General features: G+C 45.0%; 1 long non-coding RNA gene across 1 annotated transcript in view; it reads left to right on the forward strand.

Moving 5' to 3' along the window:
* Positions 1-8,491: 8,491 nt before the first annotated feature.
* The window catches only part of LOC142491375 (uncharacterized), a 118,008-nt gene continuing 100,597 nt past the window's right edge, over positions 8,492-25,902 (forward strand). The window contains exon 1 of the long non-coding RNA XR_012800385.1: positions 8,492-8,567. This is a non-coding gene — a long non-coding RNA (uncharacterized LOC142491375). The remainder of the gene's footprint in view (positions 8,568-25,902) is intronic.

Consider the following 25,902-nt stretch of genomic DNA (forward strand, 5'->3'; position numbering starts at 1 on the left):
GAGACATTGCCCATTGCTCGTTTCCCAGCGGAAGCCTCGCAAGAATGTAGGGACAGGAACTGTGTGGCGAAGGATTCAGTAAAAATTGCCTCCTTTAAGCCCAAAAAGGAGCGCTCCATTCACCATGTGGTGGACCGTGGAAAAGGTCAAGACCTCCTGGACTATCGCATCCATGCCGCGGATAGCCAGGTAAAGGCATGGCCAAGAGACATGGTACTATTCCGTCCACCAGGGGGAGGAAGTAATAAGGACCCTGTGACTGTTGCCCTCGAGCGTGCTCTCCAAGAGGTTTTTCCGGGGGAGGCTCACGAACGTAAAAGTGTGGTATCCCCACCTGATCAGTTAGGGGCACCCCACAAATGGTCTCAGCGGGCCTCAGTTATCATGTGGAGATTGCATTGTACCCTGATGTTTAAAGTCCAGAGTGATAAGTTGTACATATTATGCACTGCATTTTCATTGTATAATCTTATGCCGATTAACGTCGTTCCCCAAGCGGGGACGTTGAATTTTTCACCAGGGGGAGAGTATAGCCCTAGTCTCCAGCAGCTCCTAGAGACCCCCCTCCTCTGGAATAGCGCGGTCGCGGGTGCCGCCGGAGCCAGCGACGGACCCGCCGGCTGCTTCCAAAGGTGGGGGCCGGAGCAGGGAGCAGTGAGAGCCTTAGGAGGCTCGGCGGCGCACCCGGCTAGCGAGGGCCGCCATTGCAACTATTCGCACATGTGCAGTGATCACGCATGCACAGAAAGCTCGCAGGAGCCAGGGACAGGTCGTGCGAGTACGGGAACAGATAGGGAAAGGTTGCGGCGGCCATTAGGGGTTCGCGCATGCGCAGCAGAATCGCGCACGCGGCCCCAATGCCCAGACAGGCTCCCCAGGACTACAATTCCCATGGGGCATAGCGAGGGAGACACCAGGTGCCTGATAGTGGCCAATGAGGGCCAAGGACTCCCAGGCAGGGATAAAGATACATTGTGTGGGCTTGGAGTACGCAGTTCAGTTGGAGCTGGGAGCAGGAAGGGGAAAGAAGGGTGTAAGGAGCAAGTGAAGCTCCTGCACCAGGTAAGGTTCCTCCAGGTCCCAGATAGGCCCCAACTCCCCACCAGGTTAGTGGGTAAGTGATAAGGGACGGCCCCAAGTTAGGAACCCTGCCCTTAGGTTCAGGGTGTGCACTCTTGTCAGGTCACAGCGGTCAGTGCTGTGAGGGCTGACAAGCGGGCACCGTGTAAAGCAGTAGTACGTTGCTGCAGGGGTTGGAAGGGTTAGGTAGGAGTGAGGCAGAGGGAACTCGGGCGGTACGGGAAGAGGTAGTGCAGGTGCAGGGGGTCAAGGACCCACTTGCATAGGACAGGTTCCCCGTAGGCCCATAGGAGGTTTCCCCTAAAGCCCTTCAAGGTTGCTGTGCTGCAGGAATGGCCTATAGTACAGGGAGCATCATCCTAGGTCATAGAGTCAGTTTAATCTATTGGGGTCTCCAGATTACCAATTTGATTGGCTTCCTTAAACAAATCAAGCCATGCTAAAAGCAAATATTTATCTGCTCTTGTTGCTTTGGAAACGGCATTTTCTGTGGCCTATGAATTTATTTATTTATTTATAAAAATGTTTTAGCAGCAAGTAATACATTGAGATTTACCTCTCGTTTTCAAGTTATTGTGACAAATACATAGTTACATTAAGTGAGCAGGGTTATACATTATGTACAAGACATTGCATGCACAGTAAGAGATATTATATGTTATAGGCGTATATAACAGTTACAGACCAGATTAACATGTGAGACAGCTTTAGTTTTGAAAGAACTTAAACTGGTGGCGGCTGTGAGAGTCTCCGGTAGGTTGTTCCAGTTGTGAGGTCCAATCCCAAGTGAACGAAGGAGTGCGGTAAGGAAAGGAAAGAGCGGCCGGATACTTTGTTGAACCTTGGGAATCATGAACAGTCTTTTGGATGTGGGAGTGTTTGTCACTCAAGTGTTTTATTTCCCTTTAGCCCACTCTGTCCTTATCAGAGAGACGATAAGGGGAGCTGTGCACCGAGGGGGCTCTGGCTGTACAAGCACTTGTGGAACACACAGTGACCCCACACAAAAGGGAGCAGCCAGAGGAAATCAACCTTCACCCCCCCTTCGATTTTCCATGTGTACATACTAACTTTAAAATATTACTTACAATTATGTATAAGGTGTCAGAGTTTGGTAAAGAAAGAACCCCCCCCCCCCCCTTTTAACTCTTGCAGTTCCCTAATAACGTACCTGGCACACCAAACTTGCACACATTTTGGGGACAAATAGGGCTGACTGCTCTAACGGAGCTGCTAGCGGCCTGATGGAAACAGATGTGGAGCTCACTTCAGTTCCATTTCTGGCATCCGTGGCCTGGTCACCTCATGTGATCATGACAGAACGCCCTCCTACTGTCTGCATACTTACCAATTAGATTGTAAGCTCTTCAGAGCAGGGACTCCTTTTCCTAAATGTTACTTTTATGTCTGAAGCTCTTCTTGCCATTATGTGTTTGTTACAGTATCTATATGATTGTCACATGTATTACTGCTGGGAAGCGCTATGTACATTAATGGCGCTATATAAGTAAAGATATACATACATACATACATCATCTTCATTGGTATATACCAGTTTTAACAGCACTAATTTACCTAAGCTTATGCTTACTTTATTAACCCCTTCAGGGTATATTTCACAGAACATTTGTATGCATTTAGCATACTGTAGGTACCTGTTACTGAGACTTACCTTGACGTTGGTTATTAGGCTGATCAAAGGATGTAACCAAAAGTCTCCTTTGTCTTACAGACTTAGGTTTCATTATGTACCTGTATATTTATTTCCCCATTTATTGCTATCCCAATGGGAGAAGCGCAGGGATTCACTTTCTGTTTTTATACTTATGTAGCCCTGGTCTCCAGCGGCTCCTAGAGACCCCCCTCCTCTGGAACAGCGTGGTCGCGGGTGCCGCCGGAGCCAGCGACGGACCCGCCGGCTGCTTCCAAAGGTGGGGGCCGGAGCAGGGAGCGGTGAGAGCCTTAGGAGGCTCAGCGGCGCACCCGGCTAGCGGGGGCCGCCATTGCAACTATTCGCGCATGCGCAGTGATCGCGCATGCGCAGAAAGCTGCTGAGATAAGACCTGGGGTGCCCTGCTCCATTTACCATTTACATTTACCATTAGTGCTCACGACAACAGTGGTAAATGGGGAAGGATACCTGCACTCCCGCTGAGCCGCTGTGATTGCCACGTCGGTGAATTGACCCGAGGGCCTAAGTGTGCAGAATGCGAGATACAGTTCCTGAAACCCGGGCTGCTGCAGCCAACAGAACTGCCAAAAGAGGAGGAGCCTGACCTCTCTACTAAAGTGAGTTACACTGCTAATCAGTCTGTCTTAATCCCAGAGGTTTCAGGGGGCTGTGTGTCCAAAGTGCTGTTGCAGAGACAGAGTATTTTTCCCCTGGGAATGAAATAGACTGCGAGAGGTTACCCTGTAACGGAATAGATGCATTTGTGCTAAGGTGTGACATGAGGTATGAAGAAGATGATACATGGCAGGATGACCTAGAGCGGTGGAAGACTCGCAGCAGAAGATCTGCACAGGACCTGATAAAGAAAGAACAAGAAGGGAAAAAGATGGAGAGGGTACTTAGGGGAGAGAGCGACCTGTCTGAACCGCAGATTCCAGAATCACAGGGTAAGGTGTCTATATCCCCATCCTCTCTTAGTGATTCCAGCGACCAACAACCAGCTGTGGTGATGTGCCCGCCGGCGGACCACACAAGTGAAGCTGGAGATAAAGAGCCAATTATCCCATCTGCTGCGGATCTTGATATGGGCCCGTGTGCCCTACAACGGCCAGTCCGGCCTACCACAGAGGTACCATCGGTCCCAGGCTTGGGATCAGTACCTGCTAACAATGACAAGGGTGAGTTGACTGCCCCAGGGGTGTTGGGTGTGAGCCTCCAGGTGACCGCGGAGCACGATAGCTCCTTAAGTCTGGCCACCAGGGCGAATGGCTCCACTCAGCATCATGTCCTGGCGGAGGTGTCCTCCTTAGAAGGTAGCTGTCCAGTGGTGCGAGTGGACCTGTACCTACCTGACCATGTCCCAGATGAAGAGGAACCCATCGCAAGCCAGCGGAGTGGTGAGGAACCTCCTAACGCCCCACAGGCTCCGATGGAGGCGGCCGTGGAAAAGGGCCGAACTAAGGCTCCTGATCTGAGTATGAGCCCGTGCGCTCCGACCCAAATGGTCCCAGGATTGGGATCCAATGCTCCCGAGGTTCTAACAAGTAAGTGGACTGCCCCAGAAGTGCCGGGGACAGGTCCCGAGACAGCCGAGGTGGGAACTGACAGCGTCCCCGAGGACCTGTGGGCCACCGTGAATCACCGCAGTGGTAAGGTATCTACCCTTTACCCCCTGCAGGGTGAAACCGAGACATTGCCCATTGCTCGTTTCCCAGTGGAAGCCTCGCAAGAATTTAGGGACAGGAACTGTGTGGCGAAGGATTCAGTAAAAATTGCCTCCTTTAAGCCCAAAAAGGAGCGCTCCATTCACCATGTGGTGGACCGTGGAAAAGGTCAAGACCTCCTGGACTATCGCATCCATGCCGCGGATAGCCAGGTAAAGGCATGGCCAAGAGACATGGTACTATTCCGTCCACCAGGGGGAGGAAGTAATAAGGACCCTGTGACTGTTGCCCTCGAGCATGCTCTCCAAGAGATTTTTCCGGGGGAGGCTCACGAACGTAAAAGTGTGGTATCCCCACCTGATCAGTTAGGGGCACCCCACAAATGGTCTCATCGGGCCTCAGTTATCATGTGGAGATTGCATTGTACCCTGATGTTTAAAGTCCAGAGTGATAAGTTGTACATATTATGCACTGCATTTTCATTGTATAATCTTATGCCGATTAACGTCGTTCCCCAAGCGGGGACGTTGAATTTTTCACCCGGGGGAGAGTATAGCCCTGGTCTCCAGCAGCTCCTAGAGACCCCCCTCCTCTGGAATAGCGCGGTCGCGGGTGCCGCCGGAGCCAGCGACGGACCCGCCGGCTGCTTCCAAAGGTGGGGGCCGGAGCAGGGAGCAGTGAGAGCCTTTGGAGGCTCGGCGGCGCACCCGGCTAGCGAGGGCCGCCATTGCAACTATTCGCACATGTGCAGTGATCACGCATGCACAGAAAGCTCGCAGGAGCCAGGGACAGGTCACGCGAGTACGGGAACAGATAGGGAAAGGTTGCGGCGGCCATTAGGGGTTTGCGCATGCGCAGCAGAATCGCGCACGCGGCCCCAATGCCCAGACATGCTCCCCAGGACTACAATTCCCATGGGGCATAGCGAGGGAGACACCAGGTGCCTGATAGTGGCCAATGAGGGCCAAGGACTCCCAGGCAGGGATAAAGATACATTGTGTGGGCTTGGAGTACGCAGTTCAGTTGGAGCTGGGAGCAGGAAGGGGAAAGAAGGGTGTAAGGAGCAAGTGAAGCTCCTGCACCAGGTAAGGTTCCTCCAGGTCCCAGATAGGCCCCAACTCCCCACCAGGTTAGTGGGTAAGTGATAAGGGACGGCCCCAAGTTAGGGACACTGCCCTTAGGTTCGGGGTGTGCCCTCTTGTCAGGTCACAGCGGTCAGTGCTGTGAGGGCTGACAAGCGGGCACCGTGTAAAGCAGTAGTACGTTTCTGCAGGGGTTGGAAGGGTTAGGTAGGAGTGAGGCAGAGGGAACTCGGGCGGTACGGGAAGAGATAGTGCAGGTGCAGGGGGTCAAGGACCCACTTGCATAGGACAGGTTCCCCGTAGGCCCATAGGAGGTTTCCCCTAAAGCCCTTCAAGGTTGCTGTGCTGCAGGGATGGCCTATAGTACAGCGAGCATCATCCTAGGTCATAGAGTCAGTTAGGGACTCATCAGACGTTGTGTGTCCGTCCAGAGGGTTGGGCACCGATCATCATCGTTGCTGCCGAGGCTATCCGGGTGGGATCGCCCCAGATGGTAGTTCCTGTGTTCACCCGTCATCTGATCCTTTGCGAAGCTCTGTTGCAGGCCCCAGCACTGGAGTGCTCAGCAGGTAACCCCCTTTTTCAACAAGTGCACCAACAATCCAATTAGTTCAGTGACTGCGCAGTCACACATATCCTCTCTCTGAAAGAGTGCGGGACATTGTGTGGGGATCCTTGGACACGGGGTGGGATCACCCGGTGTAGGGGGGAGCGTCCTGTGAGATGCCCGAGTTAGTGTCTCCTATTAGAGGGACACCCGTTATTCTGTTGCTATTATATGGTTCATGTGTGCACAAGTCAAGGTGTTGGTTATTATACAAACGGTATGCTTGTTATTCTTATGTGTCCTGCGAGGAACAATTCCCACTTTGCTGGGAACCATCGCAGGTGGAGGCGCTGCACCGAGTACAGGGTTACTCATAATACACATACCCCAGGTTCCCTGTGGCGGAAGCTCAGCTCTCCTGGTTGCCAAACAGGTATCACACCACACTGAGAACTAGTCAGATACACCACCCACCCCAATCTCACTAAGGGGGGGGGGAAGAGGGCTACACTTACATCATCCCTACTGGAGAATTACATGATGTGAAAGTACTGGAGGTCCAGTACTAGTCCACTTTGGCCCCAAGAGGGATTGCACCTAGAAATTTACAGTACATCCTTTCTTCACTTAAAACTGGAAGGGTTTTTACGAAAGAATCCTTTGGAGTTTGCAACGGTGGTTAACAAAATAGGTACTGTTAATTGGAAATGTAAAGGCTCCAGTATTTTATCTGAAAGCCCACTGCATTTGTTAATTAGTAGAACAAGCTAATTTCAGTATAATCAATTAAGCCACAAAATGATGTGCGCTCAGGTACCATTTGCGAACCAGATTTCAGAGTTGAAATATGGCCAGCATAATCTATAATTGTCCGCATTTTCACATAAGCTAATCTTTGCTAATATCAGGATTACATACATTACATTTGCTGCTATAAGACAGCATAACCTGTCTTTATGTATTAATAGTTTCTGCCAAATCTCTGAAAATCTGTTCACAGGATACTAGGCAGCGCAGGTATATATAAGAGAACAAACACAAGCATATAGTGCAGATATGTCTGTTCAAGTAGTGTGGTTATCTTAGAACAAGATGTCCCTATGAGATTTCTACTTACAGATTTCTCACAGGACTTGTGTGTATAAAGGTATCTTTGGAAGATCTATATAGGATATCCAAATCTTCCCTGGATCAGTGGGATGGGACCTTAGTAAGGTGAAAGAGAGGCACAAAACATAGTGCAGACTGTTCCAACATTTATGTAAAAAAATCAATATAAAAATTTGCACTCAAAATTTGGCAAAAATAAACATGCAGATTGGGATAGTATCCCCGCCACGAATAGTAACTGCTACCGCAGGTGTGTGAATCAACACCGCTGATGGTACCGTGGATGCGGACGGATTCTCCTAGGACTGTGGGGCACGCTTTCAACCGGCTTTCAGTCGTATAGGTGTCTTCCCACTGCCTGACTTAGGGTCCTCACGTCTCGTGTCAGCGTCGGCATCACCGGAAGCAGAAAGGTAGGCGGGCTGGAGTCTTCCAGTGGATCCTACTGCTGCCACTCTACGCGTTTCACTATAGGTCTCTTGATCAGCAGTGGATGATACATCGGATCAAGATTCTGTGTCTGATATTGGACTATTCATCATGATCATGATATAATTTCTTCATATGGACTTATGATGTTCTTTAATGTTCCCAAACAGGCTTTTCTGACTAATAGCCATGCAGCCAGTGTATATACTTACCTTACTTAGGTTGGTTTATGAATACCTATATTTTCTCATAAACACATCAGTTGCCAAAGCTGTTTTGGGAATGCTATTATAGATTAATGCATCACAAGTTTAATGTGGCAATGGATTATCTTATGCCAATCATATCTTATACACTAGGCATTTATAAGTAATCATACTGCCTATTTTTTTTACTGTCACAGCATGTTGCAGCAATGATTTCTGTAACTACACTATTGATTTATTACATTTATTTCGTCAGTTCACATCATTATGTATGTTCACATTTTATTAGTATGTTTTTCACTTTTTTAATGGGTGTTTTTATCCAAGTGCTGCATGTTTTCATCCATAAGTGTTTTGATACTCCTATCTATAGTAACTTGCTGCCATGACAAGTTAGCCTTTGGTGTTTTTTGTTGGCTCATAGCGTTATTAGCCCGTTTTCCCCGTTTTCTAATAATGCCTGCTCATTTTAGCAAGCTACCATGCCTCACAGCGCAAGCAGTGCCTTCACACATGCGCAGATAGACCCCTTATGTGTGCGATCCCTTCTACCACAGGCTATCGGCTTATTTATTTTTCACCCCTCCGTGGCTTGCGCATGCGCAGTAGGCTCTGCTTCGGGGTGCCTTGTGTTTCATTGCTTGCAGGCGCCCTCACTGAAGCTGTTACGAGCGCCGGAGTTCTCTGCTATTCACCTTTGACCCGCGCATGCGCAGTAGATGCGTTTCAACACACGGAAGCCTTCCTGAGTTTCAGATAACGCTGAGTCACTCACAGGTATGCAGGAGTTTAACACTATGGATGCCAAGTATTGATTAATGTATGTTATATTTTGCACCTGTGCATCTTGGGTTTTTGAGGGTATATATATGTGTTCTAACTCACTCTGTAAATCACATCACCTTGATAAAGGTCCCTCTCGCGGACCGAAACATTGGAATGATGTCTTGTTGATTTAAATACATTATTTTTGACAACCCTCTGGAGTGCTGCCTTTGATATTCGTCCACACGGTATCGTATTGCCTATATGTGTGTGTGTGTGTATATATATATATATATATATATATATATATATATATATAGCTCTCCTTTGCATTTGTTAATTTATTGACACATGTACATCTTTATTTATATAGCACCCACAGTGTCCTCAGCGCTTTACAAAAAATACAATACAGTAAAGGGGAATTAAAATACAATAAATGCAACAAACAAAATCTGACAATAGGAAAAGGAAATTCCTGACCCGGAGAGCTTACAATCTAAGTGGGATGTTGGGAGACCTACAGAGACAGCAGGTGAGGAAATAAGTGCAGTAGATGGCAGTTCTTCGCCACAATGGTTGATATCCGACTGTGGGTTTGGGACAGTAGCCTTGAGTCTGGGCTATTGAAATGCTTCATTTAACAGGCAAATTTTAAAGTTAACTTAAAGGTGGAGAGAGGTGCTCTACAGCCACCTATTCTTCAACTAATGGGTAAGTTAGTAAGTTTGGGCTTTGCATCTCCTGTAGCATGTGGAGAGATACCATGGCTGGATCGGTACCCCAAAAGGGAGGAGGTGATTTTTTCTTTTTGAGGCTTTACTGAATGTTTTTGTATACCTTTTTCTGAGGGGTTGGGATATGATTGAGGTAGGCACATTGCGGTCAGCTCTCAAGCACTGGGAGGTTTCAAGCACTTCAACAGCTTGGCTTTGGGCCATATGGCAGGCTTGTTATTAGTTGGGCCATCTATGACAGATTTATGGGTGTCCCCTTTGGGCGTTGTACCTAAAAAGAGCCATGCACATTTCGCTTCATACAGCATGTCCTTTCCAGAGTGTGAGTCGCTTAATGGGATTGGTCATGAGCTGTTTACAGTCAACTATGCGTCTTTGATGGTATAGTGGCGTTGATCAGACGATGGGCAAGGTTTACTGCTTGCCAAGGCCGGCATTGAATCTGAATTTCATTTACTCCCTGTGCACCCTGACTCCGCGCGAGCGCTGCAATACTCCTGCCGGCACCGGACCAAGGCTCCGCCCACGCACTGCCTCTCGTGACGCAACGGAGGACGCTCCCTTCTCAAATACACAGTGGTGCCGCATTTCCAGGAGCACACGAGGAGTTAATTCAGTCAATTACTCCTCACCTGCGATGCACTCCGCCCCTGACTGTCATTGGACAGCCTATGTCTGCTTTCTCATTACCCTGCAGCTGTGTGCTGCCATTTCCATTGGCTGCCTGCCCTTTAGGTACTGAGCCAGTCGTCCCACCAACTGGCTGAGCATAAACTACTGTTTATGTACCGTGCTTGCTACAAGCTGCTCGCTGCTGTGCTGTGCCGTTGCCTTGTCTTCTTCTCTTCGTTGTGACCCAGCTCGTGCTCGGACCTCTGTCTTCTCGTACCCCTGGACCTCGGCTCATTACTGGACTCCCACTCTCCCCTCTCCTCGACCACGGCTACGGATTACGACTACTCTTCTCTCTCCAACCCCTGACTACGGCAAGTACCTCAATCTACCCAAACTCTCCTACCCTGACCCGGCTACATGACCCTGACTCTGCAATCCGGACCTGGTCTCGTGGTTGTAGGTCGGCGGTTATCTGTATCCCTACCTCAACCTCGCGGTCTAAGTCTTGTTTGTGGTGAGCACCATTACAGTATGTTCAGTCCAACAAACATGGACCCCACTGAGGTTAGTCGACGACTGTACGAACACGACGGTATGTTCAACCATGTGGAGACATACTTGGCACAAAATGACCAGCGAATGGAACTGCTCCAAAGCTCAGTACAAACCATTAGTGACCAGATCAAAAGTATCTCTCTCCCCACTGCTCCTCAAGCAGCTGCTGCCCCCGCTCCCATTCCTTTGTCCCCGACTTAGGAGCTATGACTACCAACCCCCAATTATTATGAAGGTAACCCCTTGTGCTGTCGGGGATTTTTGAATCCGTGTTCCATCCTCTTTGAACTGCTCCCTTCTCGCTTTCTTTCTCCACGCTCTAAGGTGGCATACATCGTATCACTATTGAAACACGACGACGCTCTGGCTTGGGCTTCTCCCATCTGCGAAAAGATACCGGATCTTACTTGCGACATTAAATGCTTCACCATGGAATTCCGGAAAGGATTTGATACCCCGGGCTGCAAGATAACCGCTGCCTCATCTCTCCTAAATATTTTGCAGGGTAACCGCTATGTGACCTGCTACGCTGTCGAATTTCGCACCATAGCCACTGAGATCAGCTGGAATGATGAGGCCTTGACCGCACATTCTGTCAAGGGTTGTCCGAAAGATTCAAGGACGAGATGGCTGCTCAAGAGCGCCCCACTGGATTAGAAGATTTTGGGCCCTATGTATACGAATGGACCAACGACTTCAAGAGAGAAGGATTGAGAGACAGAGACGCCAACAAGGTACGCAACCATACCTTACTCGTCCAGCAGGGGCCTTGGATTCTTCTCCGGCCATAGAAGCATCCATGCAGTTGGGAGGTACCCACTTATCAGCTGGTGAGAAACAGTGCAGACGTCACGCAGGCCTATGCCTTTATTGTGGTAGTACCGGACACTTCTATTACCCACATTCTGTGTCTACCTTGGCTCCAATTACACAACCCTTGTATCGATTGGACAGAGTCCCTACCTCTTTACTGATCACCTTCAAAGATCTAGCTGGGGTATCTCTACCAGAACAGGGTAAACCGCAACTACCAGAGACCTACAAGGAATTTCAGGACGTCTTCGACAAGATCAGAAGCCGAGGAACTTCCACCTCATCGGGCCTATGACTGACCCATCGATCTTTTACCAGGCGCCATCCCTCCAAGAGGTTACTCCTATCCCCTGTCTCCTCCCGAGACTAAGGCCATGTCTGTAAATAGCACATAACGGGAAGAAGTGTTTCAGATATAAAAGTAACATTTGGGAAGAGGAGTTCCTGCCCCGAAGAGCTTACAATCTAATTGGTAGGTAGGAGGAACGTACAGAGACAGTAGGAGGGTGTTGGGGTAAGTGCGTCTGCAAGGGGCCAAGTTTTATGTATGAGGTGTAAAGTATCAGCCACGGTGCTACTCATATGCTTCGTTAAGCAGGTGTGTTTTGAGTTGGTTCTTAAACGTGGATAGAGAGGGTGCTAGTCGGGTATTGATGGGAAGGGCTTTTCAGAGGTGTGGGGCAGTCGGTGAGAACGGTTTAAGGCAGGAGAGGGCTTTGGAAACAAAAGGGGCAGAGAGAAGACATCCCTGAGCAGAATGAAAGAGTCGGGATAGTGTATAGCGAGAAATTAGGGCTGAGATGTAAGGAGGAGCAGAAGAGTGTAAAGCTTTAAAAGTGAGGAGGAGAATTGAGTGTGTGATACGGGATTTGATAGGAAGCCAGGAGAGGGATTTCAGCACGGGAGACGCTGAGACAGATTTAGGAAAGAGTAGAGTGATTCTGGCATCAGCGTTTAGGATAGATTGTAGGGGAGACTGGTGAGAGGCAGGAAGGCCGGACAGCAGGATGTTACAGTAATCAAGACGGGAGAGAATGAGGGCCTGTGCCAGAGTTTTAGCAGTCGAGCAACTGAGGAAAGGGCGTATCTTTCGAACAAACAACAGGTTTTAGCTACCTTTTTTTAATGTGATAGGAGCATGTGAGAGAGGAGTCCCCCCTAGGCAGCGAGCTTGTGCTACTGGGTGAATGATAGTACTTTCAACAGTAATGTGGAAGGAGGTGGTAGGGCCAGGTATGGGAGGAAATATGAGGAGCTCCGTTTTTGACATGTTGAGTTTATATTGGCGCAGGGCCAACCAGGATGATATAGCGGAGAGACATTCAGAAATGTTGGTCTGTACAACAGGTGTAAGATCAAGGGTTGAAAAGTAGATTTGTGTGTCATCAGCATATAGGTGATATTTGAACCCAAGAGATGTGATTATGTCACCCAGAGAGTGTGTAAAGAACAAAAGAAGAGGTCCAAGGACAGATCCCTGGGATATCCCCACAGAGAGATCGATAGAGGAGGAGGAGGTGTTAGCAAAAGAGACACTGAAAGTACTATGGGATAGGTAAGAGGAGATCCAGGATAGGTATGCACACTTCCTTCAACTGTACCAATTTAGCAGGTACTGTACATGCTTTTTTTGTCCTGTGCCTATTAAAACTAGCTGTACGTATTAAAGGTATCTAAACCAGTGGTTAATGCATGGAACCTTCAGCTAATAGAAGGAGAGTGATGACTGATCTGATAATGAACAGCTGCTTAGGGGAAATGTAACATTACTTCTATTGTGTGCCTATATCAGTATATATAAATAAATCCAAAAATACACAGCACTTTATATATATAAGAAACACAGGGATCACATACTAGACCCACAGAATCGGACGACCACACACAATACTTATTACAATCGTATAGAGAAGATAATTGCGCAATTGTCCCTCAGTTTCTCTTACTTAGTCCCGGTTGCCCAGATGTTAACTATTGGGACACTGTTGGTGCCGGCACAGCATTGGAGCTTATGTGAAATGTAGGTGTGTTAATACTGTAGGTGCAGGTCTAGTACTTTGCAACGACTGGTGGTCGATGAAAAGGATACTGAAGTGGTGTAGTGCTGATCTCTTGGATGTATTTCTGCTTGATCTACTCACAGTTTCAGGATGTTTACATGGGTGCCCTTTACTTGACGATGTCCTCTCCGCTCACTGGTACCTGCTGCCTCTGGTACGTGCTGCTCTGTCAGAGTGGGAAGGCTCTGCCACCATGCTGTATCTCTCGCCAGGCTCCTCGACACAATTCCTCTCTCTCTCTCTGCAGAGCTCCTCCAATAATGTGCTCCTCTCTTGCTAATCTCTCTTTTAACCCCTCCTTCCATGATGTCATCCTTCTTGGTTATCCTACCTCCTCCGGCCTTTCCTTGGTTCTTAGTTATTGATAGAAGGGGATGTCCATCATTATACTTCTGTGTGTTCTAGGGGTGTAACATGCACAAAATAAATAGCATGTGCTATAATCCTCCCTAGAAGGCATCAATAGCTTGGAAACTCCTGTATCACACACTGACGTAGCAAATAATGTGTTCCCATTTTCATATTCCAACTATTGGAGTGCCTGTATACATATTCTTCCATACATTTGGTTTTGGTAAACCGTGAATACATCTGTAAAACACTGGAAGAGATGAGCAAGATGCTAAGTTGACATAAGACTGTCCAGATCCAAGGGAGTCATTGAATATAACCACATAGGAATTGCACATCAAGGTTTTAGGTTTCCCTGAATGTTTATATAATCAACACCATGTGCCGTTAATATTCCTATTTTATCCCTGACCCATGCTTCATTGAAATCCAGAATCATCCAGTCGTTTCCGATTTTGGAGATGTGTTCCTGTTAAATATGATCTTCTCAGGAGACTCTCAAAATGGCCACCATTGTGAACTTCTTTCCAATTTAGCCATGGTCAAGCCCCAACTACTGCAACTTTAGCATTGTTGTAGAAGTGCATCAAATTAGTTATTAATGAAAGCAGCATCTATTTTATATTAATTTGCGTTTCGATGTTCTTTTTGCCAAACAGACTTTCTGACCTCTCCTTTGAATTCACTTTATTGTAACTCCAACACTTACTCCAGTGTAAAAGTTATTAGAATATATGTTTTGAAACAAAATCTGTTTGTACGTTTAATTCTTTTTTTTTTTTTTTTTTACTTTGCAAATGACTGAAATAAGATTATTTTCACACCCAAAAGATTTGTTGAATAATTACTAAGTAATTCTTAATTTTCGTAAATTGGTAGATGAAGAGCTGTTCCTCACATTGAATTAAGCTTTACCCCAAAATAATTTCCAATGCATTTCCAGCTGCTTTTTCTGAACAGACAGCATCTTCTGGTTAAAGAGATGATGTTTGAGAGACTAGAGCAGGCTCAGGGAATATTGTGAGAGGTTGATATACTCAGTGTAGAGTACACTTGAGATTTTTTTTAGTCTCTACTCAGCTTATGTTTCTTACCATGGCGAATCTATTTATTGCTGATGCCTCCTACTGATTGGCAGAAAAGGGTCTCCATTTTCTATAATCGGTAAGAGTTTCAATTTAACTCAATGAAATATTAATAGACCTCCTTATTTGCCTCTCTAATTTCCTTGAACTTTGGCATATCAGTATGAGCTCTGCATGTTATCAAATCAAAATGACCGTACCAATTAAGTCAAAACTAACCAAACAAGCATCATCCTATTTGTTTGCTGAACAGGGGAGGGGGGGGGGGGCAGAATAAATGATGATTACTGACTGGGTATCAGTCTAATCTTGGCATCCCAACAGACCTCCTACATTGGGGCAGAGCAATGTAAATTACATCTGCTCCCCTGCCTGCTGCAGTCTGCAGTGCAGATACTTGTGGACAAAAACTGGACATACAAAGAGGGCTCTTGGCAGCTGCAAGAGAGAACTGAAATGCCAAGTCCTGGAATGTAAGCTTTGAGCGGTGGCATCTGTGTCTGCCCAGCTCCCTGGCTGCTTTCCCACAGAATGCCCCCCTGGCTCTCTAATGTGCTGACAAACATTGAGGCTGGAGGGGGACACTGTAACCACAGATTAGTTCTTGTTATTTTTCCTGGATCCTATGTGTATGGGCTCTTTCATCATAAGAAACAGTTGTTGCTAATTACATTTAATAGAGCTGTGAGAATGTCTTCAAAGTGCTTGGCAAATTCTCTGTAAATCTCTCCCTCTCTCTCTCACTCCCCACTACTCCATCTCCACCTCATCCTCTCACTCCCCACTACTCCATCTCCCCATCTCCATCCCCTCTCACTCCCCACTACTCCATCTCCCCATCTCCATCCCCTCACTCCCCCCTACTCCATCTCCCCATCTCCACCCTGTTCCTCTCACTCCACACTACTCCATCTCTCCATCTCCCCACTCAGTCCCCAGTACTCCATCTCCCCTCTCAGTCCCCACTACTCCATCTGCCCTTCTCCATCCCCCTCTAACTTCCCACTACTCCATATCCCCATCTCCACCCCTCTCCAACCCCACTACTCCATCTACCTATCTCCACCCCCTCTACTCCACCTCTCCATCTCCCCCCTCACTCCCCCCTACTCCATCTCCCCATCTCCACCCTGTTCCTCTCACTCCACACTACTCCATCTCCCCATCTCCACCCTGTTCCTCTCACTCCACACTACTCCATCTCTCCATCTCCCCACTCAGTCCCCAGTACTCCATCTCCCCTCTCAGTCCCCACTACTCCATCTGCCCTTCTCCATCCCCCTCTAACTTCCCACTACTCCATATCCCCATCTCCACCCCTCTCAAACCCCACTACTCGATCTACCTATCTCCACCCCCCTCTACTCCATCTCCCCATCTCCACCTCCCTCTTACTTCCCACTACTTCATATCCTCATCTCCATCCCCTCCCTCTCACTCCCCCCTACTCCATCTCCCCATCTCCATCCCCTTTCTCTCACTCCCCACTACTCCAACTCCCCATCTCAATCCCCCTCTGACTCCCCACTACTCCATCTCCTCCCTCTCACTCCCCACTACTCCATCTCTCCATCTCCACCCTCAGTCCCCACTACTCCATCTCTCAGTCCCCACTACTCCATCTCCCTATCTCCACCCCCCTCTACTCCATATTCCCATCTCCACCACTCAAAATGATTGAAGGAAGAAGAGTGGGCACTTCGGATTTATGAGATAAAGGTATTTATGATGCCATGTTTTGGCAACATAAATAACTTTATTTCACAAATCCGCTTCCTTAAATCTACATGACGCACCACAGACAACAGCATGTCTAGCTAGGAGTAAGGAACCATACAATTGAAAGTACTGTCTATTCTAAACAATTTTGGAATGCTCCAGTATCTCTTCTGGGTATCTTGATAGATTTAAAAAGACTTACAAATTATTATACGTGTTTTTAGCATCTTTACCATATATATATATATATATATATATGTAACCCTGTTTCCCCCACCCAATCTCACATAGGGTCTCCTAGGGGAAATGCTACTCTGGTTACATGGCTTAGTGTGGTGCACACCTGTTGGTAACAGGGGGCCCTGAGTCTCCCGCATGGTGGAACAGGGGAATAAAAGGACAGGCTTCTGAGGTCTTGCCCAAATTCTACTCACAGGTGCAGCGCCTCCATCTTGTGCAGCCCCCATGTGTATGGGGTGAAGTAAAACAGGAAACAGGGGGAGCAAGGGGTTAAGACAATCAAATGCCCAAAAACTGATAAGAATTGGACTTCCGAAAGGAGGATATGACCTCCTAAAGGGAGAAGGGGGAATGGGGATATATATATAAATTAGAGTCCACAATACTTACACGGCCTAGTATAAGTTCGGGTATTGAGAGTGGTATCTGTGGGGGTCTCACCCGTCCACACCGGTCAACACGACAGGGATCAGGTGTCACTCGCAGGCAGGGTTCTGACAGAGGATTTTCTCCGCTCAGCAAACGCGTCCTGATTGCTCCCACGTGTAGCGGCAGAAGGTTCGTGAGGCAAATGTGTAAGTAACAAATCAATACATTTATTGGAGTGTAACAGCAAATCATTCACATAGTAAAAAATCCCAGATCTGCTCCTGTAGAAAGGTGATGCGTCCTGCAGCAGATGACCCTCCACCGCGTCTGGAAGGCAAGGAGATGGAAGCACTGCGTGCGGCTGCCCACACTGACTACGGAGGCCCCCGTGGGTCAAGAACAACAAACTGGAGGGAGCTATGCATTTCGCCGAGACATCGGCTTCGGCAGGCTCATTAAGTTTGGATAGGGGGTCCTTTCATGTTATATAGACCCTAGAGCTCATTATTGTTAATTTGGAAACTGCTCACATATCAATTAGTGCTGAAGAATTACAAGCTAGACATATCCATGTTAAATTGTCCCACTCAAAGTCACATATTAATGCCGCTGCCTGCATCATGTTAATACACAGTAGCTGATGAATATACATTTTACAGGCATAATGACTAAAAATTGTCAATTTAACTTAAATAGGTGTTAGTATGCTTCTATACACATGTTGATCAATAGTTGAAGCCATCTATAAGACCGTAGTGATCGCAATTACATTTTAATAGGTGCATTCCTACCGTATTATGTAAAAGATGAGGTACAAAGACCTTTTACATATACAATGTTGTCCACATTAAATTGACATAAAAAATAGGTTTAATACACATTAGTGATTGGGCATATAGCAAATGGTAACCCCAAAAGAACAATAAAATGGGCAAATTAAAAAGCATATTAAATGTTTAAAAGCACACTTAATTGATTATAATAAAATAAAATTAAATACTCCTAGATACAATACATATTAAATACAATTTTATACATATATTTAAAATAACATAATATTAAAACATAGCTAACTCTATGAAGGGCATCGAAAAAACAAAGACAATCAAAAAGAAAAGAAGAAAAGAAAAAGAAAAAAGATTAGAACATGCAAATGCTCATGAGCAAACAATCAAAGTGTCCACAAAGAGACTGAGAGTGATCTCAATATATACTGGATGAGGAGATTGAAGAACCGTTGGCAGAGACGTCTGAGTCTATCGCCCCCCCTCCAGTCCTCTGCTACTACTTCAATCCCCCGATATACCAATCCTGGAGGGTCTCCCCCATGTGAAATGCTAAAGTGCTGAGAGACACTATGGGTAGCTAAACCTCTACGGATATTACCCACGTGTTCCAGTATGCGGACCCTTAGACTCCTTGAAGTCCGGCCCACATACTGGAGACCACACGGGCATTCCAAGAGGTACACGACAAAAGTCGTCCTACAGTCTAAACATTGTTTGGTCTTGAAAGTATGTTTAGTAATATTGGAACCGAAATTAATTCTATCTTTCGATGCTTGTTTGCAAGCCTTACAATTAAAAGAATTTTAAAAAGCCCACTGGTTTGGGCATCCAGTGTGTGTTCTGAACTGTTGTTTCTTTCCTAAATACACTTTAAAAATGACTCTTGGGACCTCTGGTAAATAATCCCTTAGCACCATGTCTTTACGTAGGACATGCCAATGACGTTTTAAAATATTGCCTATTTTGTGGGCCTCACGATTATATTACGTCACAAAAGGCACTACATACTCTGTACTAGTTATAGGGGTCTTAGGCACCAAAAGATCTTCCTTAGTCAACTGTGAGGTCTTAGAGAGAGCTTTCTCGATAATATCTGATTTATAATCCCTCTCCTCAAATTTTATTTTTAAGAGATTTGCCTGTTCCTCAAAGACATCATCCTCAGTACAATTATGGCGAATACGCCAAAACTGGCCAACTGAAAACATTGACGCCCATGGTCTTTATGTAGACTTGGATATTGCGGCATTTTTATAGTATGTCCGTATGACATAGGTTTCGATTTGGATCTTGCTCCGGTTCTTCAATCTCCTCATCCAGTATATATTGAGATCACTCTCAGTCTCTTTGTGGACACTTTGATTGTTTGCTCGTGAGCATTTGCATGTTCTAATCTTCTTTTTTCTTTGCTTTTTTCCTTTTTGATTGTCTTTGTTTTTTCGATGCCCTGCATAGAGTTAGCTATGTTTTAATATTATGTTATTTTAAATATATGTATAAAATTTTATTTAATATGTATTGTATCTAGGAGTATTTCATTTTATTTTATTATAATCAATTAAGTGTGCTTTTAAACATTTAATATGCATTTTAATTTGCCCATTTTATTGTTCTTTTTGGGTTACCATTTGCTATATGCCCAATCACTAATGTGTATTAAACCTATTTTTTATGTCAATTTAATGTGGACAACATTGTATATGTAAAAGGTCTTTGTACCTCATCTTTTACATAATACGGTAGGAATGCACCTATTAAAATGTAATTGCAATCACTATGGTCTTATAGATGGCTTCAACTATTGATCAACATGTGTATAGAAGCATACTAACACCTATTTAAGTTAAATTGACCATTTTTAGTCATTATGCCTGTAAAATGTATATTTATCAGCCACTGTGTATTAACATGATGCAGGCAGCGGCATTAATATGTGACTTTGAGTGGGACAATTTAACATGGATATGTCTAGCTTGTAATTCTTCAGCACTAATTGATATGTGAGCAGTTTCCAAATTAACAATAATGAGCTCTAGGGTCTACATAACATGAAAGGACCCCCTATTCAAACTTCATGAGCCCGATGAAGCCGATGTCTCGGCGAAACGTGTAGCTCCCTCCAGTTTGTGTTGTTCTTGACCCAGGGGGGCCTCCGTAGTCAGTGTGAACAGCCGCACACAGTGCTTCCATCTCCTTGCCTTCCGGACACGGTGGCAGGGTCATCTACTGCTGGACGCATCACCTTTCTACAGGAGCAGACCTGGGATTTTCTCCTATGTGAATGATTTGCTGTTACACTCCTATAAATGTATTGATTTGTTACTTACACATTTGCCTCACTTACCTTCTGCCGCTACACGTGGGAGCAATCGGGACGCGTTTGCTAAGCGGAGGAAATCCTCTGTCAGAACCCTGCCTGCGAGTGACACCTGATCCCTGTCGTGTTGACCGGTGTGGACGGGTGGGACCCCCACAGATGCCACTCTCAATACCCGTACTTACACTAGGCCGTGTAAGTATTGTAGACTCTAATTTATATATATCCCCATTCCCCCTTCTCGCTTGAGGAGGTCATATACTCCTTTCGGAAGTCCAATTCTTATCAGTTTTTGGGCATTTGATTGTCTTAACCCCTTGCTCTCCGTTTCCTGTTTTTATCTTATGCGAAGGGTCTTGGATGGTCCCTCCCGGGGTTGAAGCAGAAGGGATTCCATAGGTCATCTCTCATTGCATAGAGACACTTTTTACTATTTGTTGGTAACATTTTATTCTTCCTTTTGTATGATTTAGAGGTTAAGGTTAGCACCTTGGTTCTCTGTTTTGCCGTATGGGGTGAAGTCTCTGCTAAATAATTCTCGTCCCCCTCCTCCTATTAGACTTCATAGATTGTATGGTATATTGGTGCATCACCACAAAAAGCCAAAGTAACATAACTTCCATATGTATGAATCCAGAATCCAGGAACAGTATATGCAAATACGAATAAACCTCCCAGGGTGAAGAGCAGGGACTTGGTGGTGCCCACACGGCTACCCCAAAACTTCGTCTCCAATGAACATATATTCACCCCTGGGGTAACAATGCAAAACAGTCCAGCAAAGGAAGGTAGAATATGATGGGCTATGCCCTTTACCTTCCTGATCTAGGTAAGTGGGTTCTCTCGTGCAGCCCTCAGAAGGGAAATCCAAGACAGTAGATGAGAAGAGGAGCACAGCTCACAGCGTACCAGATGCAGGAAAATAATGGCAACTCCAAACGGGGATAAAATATAAATTAGCCTTTAATGGTCACTTTAGGCACAAAAATAGGACCACGCACCAACGCGTTTCGTCCCTTGAGAAAGTCCTGAGCGACGAAACGCGTTGGTGCGTGGTCCTATTTTTGTGCCTAAACTGACCATTAAAGGCTAATTTATATTTTATCCACGTTTGGAGTTGCCATTATTTTCCTGCGTTTGGTACGCTGTGAGCTGTGCTCCTCTTCTCATCTACTGTCCTAATAGACTTCAGTCTTAAGCTAGGAAGGTATAGGTAAAAACATAGGATCTTTATTTGGTCTTCCTTTATCAGCAGCCAGACGTCACAGCAGTTTTTAGGGTATCCACCCTCAGGATGTCGCTGAACCCACTCCCAGCCAAGGGCACAGAGAGCAGTTCTTTCTCTTCCCTTATTCCCTTGTGGGATAGGAGGTATGGTTTCTCACCTCCCCCCGGAGGGAGGGCCTCAAGCCCTGACAGCTTAGTACGGGTGAACCTGTCTCTCTCTAAGGTAGAGACCAACTCGCTAAATCAGGAAGTGCAACTCACTAAAACAGTTCCAGTGAGAACCAGCCCCCTGTCACTGATTGGACAGCAGGCCTGATTGCCCACCTTCTCTGACTCACTGAGCTGCATGTGTGGGGAAAACCCATGATTACTCCTGGCACCTACCCTTACTAGGCTTTACTGCCAGGAGGAGGACAGAATAATAGCCCCAAAACTACCCAGAGCTACATATATATATATATATATATGGGGTTAAGAATATTATGTTACACTTATTTAGCCTATATTCCTCCTAACTCCTTGCCCAGATAGTCACCCTTTCGGTGCAGTAATCTTTACTATCGCCGCCCTCCATCGAGCCACGGAGCTCAGACCGGTGTCTGACGTCATCCTCTCGTGTCTCACGAGATTTGGAGAGGTGGGGAGCAAGTGAGCAGAGGCAGCAGCATCGGTGTTTGGAAGCAATTCGGCTTCTGGGCGTTCCACGTGGATTCCGGACGAGATAGAGACTCAACACTGCAGCTTGGAGAGGACTTGGTTTCCTACATGCCTTTAAAATCTGCTACTTTGTAAGTAGCTGTCTTCGTTTTGCGTTGTAGAATAATACAAACGTACTTCACCATATCTGCCTTTTTGTTTATTTCACAGGATTCCTTTCATCATTTCCACCATTTGAACTTTCATTGGATATTCATATTTTAACTTGATTTAGTTCAATTTAACTGACTTTGCGCCCGTGTCTTTTTTTTCCTTACCTATTTCCCTTAACTATTGTGTATAGTTAGTACACTGTGGCTGCATTATTGGTTACATTTTTGATACACATATATGTTACAATTTGCGCACTTAATTATTTTTCCTTGTTAATATATATATATATATCTATAATATATATATTTCCTGACCGCCAGAGACAGACTTAGCCAATTCTGATTATAATCTCTCCACTGCCAATGAGGTCTCTAACAAATTGGGTTCATTTACAGTAGACAACAAGGACTAGATTGAAATATCATGATGGCATGGAATCTGGTTGGCAATACAGGTGGTCCTTGGTTATCAACACAATGCGTTCTTGGAAATAGCATTGGATACTGAATGGTCGTAAAGTGAAACCCATTTTCTGCCCATTGGTATGTATTATAAAGAATCGGATATGCCGTTTGTCGAAAGGTGAGATGTTGGACAGCGAGAAAAGCCTGTACTGCCATTGGAGTCAACCAATAGGAAGCAACAATGTCACATTCCAAAGGTCATTGCCAATTTTTATTGGCTGGTTGAAATGAGACAGGCCTGGTGGCCATTGAAGAAGGCTGGGAAACAAACATGTAACTATCTTAGGAACCACGAGGCCTCCAGAGTTTAAGAGCGCAGTTCAGAGGATGTGAAACCGCCTGATCCACAATAATGGAAAAATAAAACAAAATGAAGGAGTAGCACAGTCTGCTACACTAAATCTCCCATCCGGTTATGTGGTAGCCCTGTGTATGTATCCCTGCTTAAAATGATAGATAAAGTTTGTTATAATTCCTTACAGTTTTCTTGTGTCTGATTACTCCTGCACTACACTCTGTGTACCACCCACTATAAGAGTTAAACCCCAAGTTCCAAGACTCAGGCCCCCACCTCAGTGACAGGTTCTATAGTCTGAGGTAAAGTAAAGAGGGGTTACACTTATACACATCCCCTAGAAATAAAAGCAATAATGCAAGATACAAAACTTGACACTGGCTGAAACTGACTGTTAATCTAGTGGTTACCCTAATGTAACATAATGTTTGCTGTGACATTCAAATTCCTTTTGCATTGTTTTCCTTGATCACTCATTTACTCCCAAGGATAGCAATGCATGCAATACATATTGCACATGTCTGGCCGTTCCTCAGCATTGATTTATGGCGCAATCAGGGTATGATATGTTCTATTAAACGTCATTTTAAATGATATAAAAAAAATGTAAAAAATCATCAGAATTGACATGATAAAATTTCTCAGAACTCGCTCTTTTTCAGCTCCACTATAACTTGCAAAGTGGCACAGGTGCTTAGTCCGGAGCTAACTGTCATTTTTAACCACATACCACACGGATAAAGGAAGAAAATGAGCTGGAGTTAGATGATATCTGCACTGTGGTCTGTGGTCACCAATTATTCCTTTGGCGTTCTCCTATTCCATATCTTCTTTGTTAACAGCAGTACTGTATAATTTATTTCAAATTAGGCAGTTAGAGCAAACAAATATGGAAACATATATATATATATATGACTTTTTTTTTTTTAATACCCAATATTTTTATTTCAAGTAAAAAAAATAAAAAATAAACAAGAAACAAACATATTTACAAAAAAAAACATAAAGGAAAATATAGGTAGTTGTTGCAGAATACACGAGGCCCAGTTTTCATTAAAATAATAAATAAAAATGGCAAGAATTGCTCATTTTCAGAATTTTCGCTATTCTAAAAAACAAAAAGGATTAAAGGATGCGCCGCAAAAATGACGTGGAAAAACGAATCCTGAACTGTTTGCACATCTCTATCCATGAGACGATTTCTTCTTTTATTTCCCTTTTTGTTTCTTTATATTGCGCATGAAATAAGGGGCCCATATATCGATCATTGTTCAATGCCAAGGTGAGATTAAAAAAAAAACAAATCTTTACTATTAACATTGTGGAATAAACGCAGTTGTTGCCTCTGTATTTTGTTTAATATAGCAGCACATTTCTGCGACGACCTCACTTTCATCAGATCACAGCCCCCCCCCCACCCCCTGTCTTTACATTATCTGTATGGGGTTTCCACAAGGCTATACACAGGTCAGAAGCAGAAAACCATGCACATACTGTATATTCTATCAATCCACCTGAACATTGCATGGATTATTTTTGTTTTTCTACTTCTGTAAGGGGCAACTTCTAATCTTATGACTTCCACTAACCATCTCCTCACGCCAGTGTCTGTAAGACATCATTAAATGTGTTACTTTTGGTGAGACAGTACAGTACAGCAGATGTACAGTATATCCAGTACAGGCATACCCCGCATTAACGTACGCAATGTGTCCAGAGCATGTATGTAAAGCGAAAATGTACTTAAAGTGAAGCACTACCTTTTTCCCACTTATCGATGCATGTACTGTACTGCAAACGTCATATACGTGCATAACTGATGTAAATAACACATTTGTAACAGGCTCTATAATCTCCACGCTTGCGCACAGCTTCGGTACAGGTAGAGAGCCGGTATTGCTGTTCAGGACGTGCTGACAGGCGCATGCGTGAGCTGCCGTTTGCCTATTAGGCTATATGTCCTTACTCGCGAGTATACTTAAAGTGCGTGTCCTTAAACCGGGGTATTGACAGGACAAAGTTGAATCCAGGTTATGTATACAGAAACCTAACAGGAACTCTGACGCTTACCGGGTGGTGTTAAAACACAGTGACAGAATAAACAATGGTCGCAATAAATCAAAGCAAAAGGATAATATATTTGTCATGAGGTACAAATATGTAAAGCAATGGTTTAACGTATTGGTATAAGATAGCTGAAGAAACAACATTCAAAATATATTGAACATGTACTTTAGGTTTATAATGGTTTCAATTGTTAAAGTTCTCAATTATAAAACATTTGTATTTAGTCATACAAAATGTGGAAATTAGGCTAAGCTTGACAATATTAATGTGATCTGTCTACAGGACTAAAAGCCATGAAAATATTCATGTAATGTATGATCTCTCAAAAATGTGTACGTTTTCCAATAAAAAGTATACAACAACAAATAAAATGTATTATTTTTAATCATTTTCAAAAACGACATGGAAAAGCTCTGCCGACATGGTGGACGCCATATGAAAATAATATAATTAGGCCAAGGAGAAGTAAAACCAAGAACCAGGCAGGCTGGTATGCTCCATTAAAGAGCTGTATAAAGCTTGTTCTCTGTTGCACACCAGGCATAGTTCGGGTCAATTGAGATCACTTACATTTCTTTGTAGTAACTTCTACTCCTGTGGGAGAACAGGCTTTTTGTCTGTGCTTGCAAACCTGGCCCCTCCCAATTATCCCTTGTTCCCCTCCTGCCTGACAAAGGTAACGCCAGAAGGGCAGTCATTTTTCCTTCCCTTGGGTAATTGAAAAAAAAAGGCAAATAAAGAGATACATCATTAATCTCTGACGGACTATCTGACAGTGCCGATAAAATAATCATTACCCTACATACTTCAATATCCTTGACATCTGTTCAAACAA

Source organism: Ascaphus truei, chromosome 3, assembly GCF_040206685.1.
Source record: "Ascaphus truei isolate aAscTru1 chromosome 3, aAscTru1.hap1, whole genome shotgun sequence".
Taxonomy (NCBI): domain Eukaryota; kingdom Metazoa; phylum Chordata; class Amphibia; order Anura; family Ascaphidae; genus Ascaphus; species Ascaphus truei.